General features: G+C 35.8%; 1 pseudogene; it reads left to right on the top strand.

Annotated features, from left to right (window-relative positions):
* Positions 1–286: 286 nt before the first annotated feature.
* Positions 287–1,183, top strand: LOC111736744 (annotated as a pseudogene).
* The last annotated feature ends 6,281 nt before the right edge of the window (positions 1,184–7,464 follow it).

Genomic DNA, 7,464 nt, shown 5'->3' on the forward strand with positions numbered 1-7,464 from the left:
ACAAATCGCTTGTCAAATGAATAGAATATGTTTTTTTGTTTGTTTGTTTGTTGTTTTTTAAACCTGGGAGAATAAGATGGAGAAAGGTTGGGGAAGTCAGAAGATTAGTTAGTAATGCTGTTACATAATTAGCCTTCTTACATTATAAAATTTTGTTCTATGGTTATTGAAATAATATAGGGTTATCTCACTGATAACTCTTCAGTTTTAAAGGGTTGATATTTCTTTTCTGCGCTAACCAGAAAAGGGTCCATATGGCATTATTCTTGGTTCCCATGTAACTTAAAGGGAAACTGTCACAATGTCTGGGGCCCTTGATGTTTTGCAAATGAAGGAGGAGGATGTTCTCAAATATTTTGCAGTAGGAACCCACTTAGGTGGCACCAGCCTTGACTTCCAAATGGAACAGTACATCTACAAAAGGTAAAGTGACAGCATCTACATCATAAATTTGAAGAGAACCTGGGAGAAGCTTCTGCTGGCAGCTCGTGCCATTGTTGCCATTGAAAACCCAGCTGATGCCAGTGTCATATCATTCAGGAATACTAGCCAGCAAGCTGTGCTGAAGTTTGCTGCTGCCACTGGAGCCACTCCTAGTGCTGGCCACTTCACTCCTGGGACTTTCACTAACCAGATCCAGGAAGTCTTCCAGGAGCTGAGACTTCTGATGGTTACCCATCCCAGGGCCGACCACCAGCCTCTCACAGAGGCATCTTATGTTAACCTGCCTACCATCACCTTGTGTAACACAGACTCTACTCTGCACTCCATGGACATTGCCATTGCCATTCCTTGCAACAACAAAGGAGCCCACTCAGTGGGGCTTATGTAGTGGATGCTGGCCCGGGAAGTCCTGCGCATGCGTGGTATCATCTCCCAAGAACACCCGTGAGAGGTCATGCCACATCTCTACTTATACTGAAAGGGAAGAGCAGGCCGCTACTGAAAAGGCTGTAACCAAGGAGGAATTTCAGGGTAAATGGGCTGCTCCAGCTCCTGAGTTCACCGCCGCTCAGCCTGAAGTCGCAGACTGGTCCAAAGGCATGCAGGTGCCCTCTGTGCCTGTTCAGCAGTTTCCTACTAAAGACTGGAGTGCTCAGCCTGCCACTGAAGAGTGGTCTACAGCCCCCACTGCTCAGGCCAATGGGTAGGAACAACCACTGAGTGGTCTTAAGCTGGTCTTCCACAAACACTTAAACAAAATGGAAATAAGGATGATGGAAAATAAACAGTTTCTAAAAGTTAAAAAAAAAGGTTGACATCTTTAGAAATGTATGTCGGCAAAATTGCTGTGATTGAGAAAATTTCTGCACTTCATAGAATATAATTAATATTCAGCATAACTAACCATATATGTATTGTGTTCTCTCTATAAACATTTTTAATGTCCAACTGATTGAACGGAAATTAGGACCTAAGTTTTAAACACACCCTAGTCTAACCTAAACTGAAACAGCAGGAATGTCTAGTCACTAGAGGGCAGCCATAATCTGTTACAGTCCATAAAGATCTTCCTGGATACCCAAATTCAGTAGCTGATGTGAAAGGCATGATTTAGAATTAGAGAGCTGTTTTTAGCTGTATGTATTTTAGCAAGAGGACACTAACATCCATGTTTAGACAACCTATTAGAAATGATCTAATTAAGAGCGAAGCAAACAGATGATTGCAATGGCGTTTGTGTAAATGTCATGTATACATATACCCTAGTTATCATAGAAAAATACTAAACGTAACAAAAAAGAAAGTGCATGAGTTTTCATGTGGATGGATGACCTCGCCCATGTTTTTATTGGTTTGCAGTTATTAACAAGAAACCAAAGATCCAAGCAAAGAGAAGGGACTCACTGAATAAGAAATTTTAAAATGCCTATAAGGCTGCTCATTTCTTCAAAATTTAGCTAGCTTCAGAATGTATGTAGATCTTCTGGAAAGAGTTGGAAACCAAAAGCAAATGAACACTTCATATCAACAGATGTTACTAGGATTTTGTAACTGGGATAAACGTGCTTCATGCCAACCTAAAAAAGAACACTGCCAAGTAAGCCTTGCACGTGGTAGAGTTTAAATCTCTTGCCTTTAATGAGACCTCCTTTACTGGACAATTTGAATTAAAGATAAGTGCCAATTAGCATTATGCAGACATTTCAGCTGCTGTCCTTCCCCTTAGAACTATCCATCTAACCTATTTAAAAATCATTTGCCCGATCTTTTGAGCACAATAGAGGTCAGTAATGAGCAGGCAATATAGTGCATGGTTATTCACTCTTGCTCTCACTGATATTCTATTGCTGTAGGTATTTACATAATTTTCTGTGAAGCATACAAGAAAAATAGTATAGTTGGTGAGAGTATCTTGCTAAAGAACTTACGTTTTCACTCTTGGCTTTGTTCTACAGCAAATACCACAGCCACTTTCTATTCTATTGGCCATAAGGAAGTCCGGTTGAAAGAGACAAATCTTGCTATTTGTGTAGCAGAAAAAAAATATAAACACATACCTTATCAATATTATGTCTCATGGCTGCAGTAAGGTCAATTTTCCTTAAATGATGAATTATGAATGAATAAATTAATGAGATTAATATCACTTTCATGTCAGATGGTATTTTGAAGAAATATATATGGCAGACTTCACACACACTCATTACCTTTATTTTGTTCAAGTGTCTATAGATGCTTCTGTTTCTCATAATTGAAAATTGCTACAGAATTCATATGAGCACTTTGCTATATTTATTTCTATCAGCATTCACTGAGAGTAAAACTATAATCATGTGAAGGTCCACACAGTTTTAAAGGTACTGGCAAGCACAATTTTCGTGAATCCAAGGTAAATTTTAGAAATTTGTGAATAACAAAAAATAGTGCTTTTGTCATAACCTATCTATAGGGGTTTGTTGCTTTGCTCCACTGATAATTCTGAATTTTACAATCATTTTTTAAAGGTATGAGATATATAAAAAATGGTTTTAGAAAGTTGGAAAATGATATTTACCTTGCTTAGCCAAATTTTTTGTTTATTTCATATATTATATAATGTCCGGAAATATTGTTAAACTCTTGCATTAAAGTTAAACATGCCAAAGTCTAAGAACAATTAAAGTTAGTGTCCCCAAAAGTGATAGTGCTGTTTAAATTGAAAAGAGCCCTTGATTTGAAGTTAAAAAACCTGACTTCCGTTCCTAGGTGGATTCTAATTTGCCATGTGACCTTAAGCAAGACACATACCCTTGACCTCATTTCCTCATCTATAAAATGAAACAGATTAAACTAGTTGATTTTGTAGGTTTGCATCTACTCTCATAGCTGTACTTCTCTTTGGTATCTACTTAATTTTATCTTGTGTATAGTCAGTGTGTACTTGTCAAATTCCCTTTTGTGGGAGATAGGCTCTATCCTTGAAAGCAAAGAATACTTCAGTCATCTTCCCTCCTGCAAAGCAGACAGCAAAGGAACCGGTACATCACAGATGGGAGTACAGTAAATATTTGTGGAAAATAAAAGTGGGGCATAGAAATACCGTATTATTCTAGACACAGAAGTGTGTTTCTCTGTATTTCCCACTATTACCCAACAATGCAGAGCTGGAACTGATGCACTGTGATCACTGCCACTCCTCTGTCAACAGTGTTGAAATAAAAGGTAGCTCTTAGTAAAATATGCAATTACTCAAAATATCAGAGCTTCAAATATGTATATGCAGAACTTGATTGAAAAGTTATACCTTTTATTTTGTGATGTTTTTAAATTACCAAAGGTCAAATTTTGTTTTTAAGGAGTTAAATAATGCATGGCAACCCAAATAATCTGCACTCTATTCTCTAGCTTTCCATTCTGCAAATTTCCCATTTATATCTGATGTTTTCTGGACATTTATATCATTGTGATAGATTAATTTCTATCCAATAATATATATTTAATCATTTAAAATTTGAGTTTATAAAAAGTGATAATACCTAAGATATTTTATACTTTTCCCCCTGTGTGAGTCTAAGAGAAAGTAACCTGAGGAAAACAAACACATCCAGGTACTTCCTAACATGTTTTCTCAAAGCATAATTTAAAGAAGTTATCTCAGATATAAAGAAAGGGATGTTCCGTATCTTGTCGCATTGCATCTTTGTGGGTTTGTTTTGTAATTACTTTATAGATTGCAAAAAATAGCAAAAATAAAATGAAGTCAAAAGTTTAAATTGCTTCAATCCCTGTATGAGTCTAAATAAAATAGTTTACTATAAGTCATTCAAACTATAATGAACAAATTGAAACAAGCATGTAGAAAAAAAAAAAACTATGATGGATCATAAATCTTAATCTGTTTCTGTTTTTTCTTATACAGTCAAGGTGTTTATGTAATAAAATGAGGTTTAGATTTTTAGTTTTATCACTTCATCATGTATAAATGGGTGACAATAGCACCATGGATACAGTCCTTGAAATCCTAAATATCTGTTGGAGAAAATAACCTCCCAAAAGCCGTTTTCTTTTTCCTGAAACTCTTTCCTGCTCTGGCCATAAGGTTGAAGAAACCGCTCAAGATTCTGACGACCAACCACAGTGGCCCATCTGTCTGCTGAAGCATCCCCACAACCCTCCTTTGTATTAATTTTCCCTTATTTATCATGATACTCTCAAGGCCTTTTCCTAACTCCCAGAGAATTCACACATAGGACATAGGAGAATGTCCCTCATCTGCCCTTATTTGATGTGGTTGGTTAGCTTGTCCTGGGCTAAGTTTCTGTTCCCTGGGGATATCCGCCTCAAAAGACCCTGCTGGGTCCTGTCTCAAAGGAGAGAACAAATCTGTGTAGTCTTAAATCGACTGGCCTAAGGGTTAAATGCTGAAGTGACCCTGGCACCTGAAGATAGTGCCTCCTTGACCTTCAAGCTTCTGGGCCTGTGAATGACTGCTGAGCTGCTGGAGGTGTCACAGAGACTCAGTGGGGATGAGAATTTTTAATGATTTATGGAACTTCACTCAGCACTGAGAACTACACTTTTTAGTTATAGGACATTTTAGAAATTATTGCAATATGGAACTTCTGTTAACTGCCTTGTAGAAACATATGCACAATAATGTTTATTATTATCAAGATTCGCCATGTGCATGTGAGCACACATGCATTCTGTTTCCTGTGAATCTGAAGTGCAGAGCATTGTACTGACAGATGTCATCATCTCCATCATCACAATAATAGCTAACATTTATCTATCATTTACCATGTGTCATTTACTGTGCTACGAACCTTCTACATGTAATCTCCACAATAACCCTATGTTATTTAAGCCACGTTTTAATCCAAAATATTGTTGCTATTATTATCCATATCATACAGCTGAGGAAAATTATTCCCAGATAGTTTAAGGCCTAGCCCAAAGCTACATAGCTTATAATTGGCAAAGAACAATTTAAAACTATTGCTACTTTCCATAACCAGTACTTCCAAGAATAACTGAGCATACTACTTATCCCTGAAATTTTGCTGAACTACTACAATGTGCAAGTCACAGGCAGAAAGAACTTAATAAACATTGGAGATGAACTTTCCAGAGCCAGGCAATAAGGAGAAAAGAGAATACTAGGGTCTCTAACATGACAACACCTGCAATTGTTATTCTTAAAACACCTGATGCTGTGCAGACACTTAATAAACATAGTAGAAAAAATAGCACTGGAGCTTATTAAAGGGTGAGACATAAATAGTAGAATTCACTCATTTGACTCACCACAAGGTAAAATGTGTGTTTCTCTTGTTGGGGATGGTATATCATGAAGCTTAAAAGCCATGACAGAGACTGCCAACAACCATGTGAGCTTGGTGGCAAATGCTTCTCCAGTCAAGCTTTGAGATGAGACCACAGCCTCAACTGATATGTTAAAATCGAGTTCCTGAAGCAGAGGACATAGCTATGATGTGCCTTTCTCTTAACATTAATTCAACTCCATAAGCTTTTCTCACTATGTAGGTAGTCTTCCTTGTTTATTTACTTCACATAAAATGACTATTAATTTTAAGAAACTCCCAGCACAATTCTATAACTGCCAACAGCACATATGTTTAGTGACTTTTGATAGTAATATTTTAGCATGTATAAACATGTTATAACATGTCACAGTCATGCCCATGCATTCTCTGCCTCGATGTGCCAGGTGATGAAAATCTTTTAGAACTAAATAGAGGTGATGCTGATCCAACACCGAACGTATTAAGTGACACTAAATTATATACTTTAAAATGGTTAATGGTTATTTTATGTTATGTGAATTTTACCATAATAAAACAATTTAAAAAAGAAAGCAGTGACAGAGAATCAGGCAGCTATTTGCTGGTTATAAAACAAGAAATAATGTGGTATTTTTAAGCCCTAGCATTAATAAAATCTTACCTACCACTAAGGGTAGTTGTTAGTATTAAATAAAATATTTATATGATAGATTTAAAGAATAACCTGACAGACACATTATAAGTTCTCCATTAAAAAATCAGCTATTGTGATGGTGATTTTTCATTTTATAAAAATCTCTGATGAAAAGGGCTATTAAAAGTCACTCACTTTTAATAAACTAACACTCAGCATAGGAGTTCTAATTACAAAATCCTAGGAGGAACAATCCATTTCTTTGACTCTATCATGCAAAATTTTTTTTAAAAATACATACAAAATACACACACACATATATGTATAAGTGCTCATTTTAGCAGTTTTTGTTATAGTGGAGTTATATATTTTGTGGAGCTTAGGTTAGTAAAAAACATTTCCGAAAATCTTTTAAATACTTTAGAATCACTCTCAGCAGAGACACATGCTTACCTTATGATAGTTTCAAGAGAACTGAGGTTCCCTTATAGTATTCTTACTCCTAAGTATATAGATCAGACCCAGCTGAAAAGGCCCACAGTAAGTAAATAATAATCTCTTCTTCTTTCTACCTCCTTTATCATAAAATAATAAAACATTGTGCATTTATAGCTAAGGGATATTATGTAAACTTTTAAAAGAGTGAAGTCGATTTACATACGCAAAGTGTTGACTTACACGTACACACACACGCATACATTCACACACAGACACACAATTGATTATTTCCAGTTACAGGGATGGGTACATGGTAAAAAGAGGGAGAGAACACAATTATTAAGGTATATTCCTTGAATCAGTGTAGTGTTTGAATCTTTTTAATGACAATATGTTACTTTTAAAAGTACTAAGTATAATTTTAGAAGTCAAGGACATTAATAATGCCTTGTCTCTCATGATTTTGCAAACATTTATGGAAATATTTGGTTTTATAATAATGATACCTTTACTTGAGTAAATATTTAACATTTGGCCTGCAGATTTCAGTATAAGTAAATCTTATTCAGTTATTTAGAAAAAACAAGCTCTCTAGTCAGAAAGACAGAAAAGGTACAGAATTCTTTCTACCTTAAGATCCAGAGTAAACTTTAAAGAAGAATT

This window comes from Pteropus vampyrus, unplaced genomic scaffold (assembly GCF_000151845.1).
Source record: "Pteropus vampyrus isolate Shadow unplaced genomic scaffold, Pvam_2.0 Scaffold22, whole genome shotgun sequence".
NCBI lineage: Eukaryota > Metazoa > Chordata > Mammalia > Chiroptera > Pteropodidae > Pteropus > Pteropus vampyrus.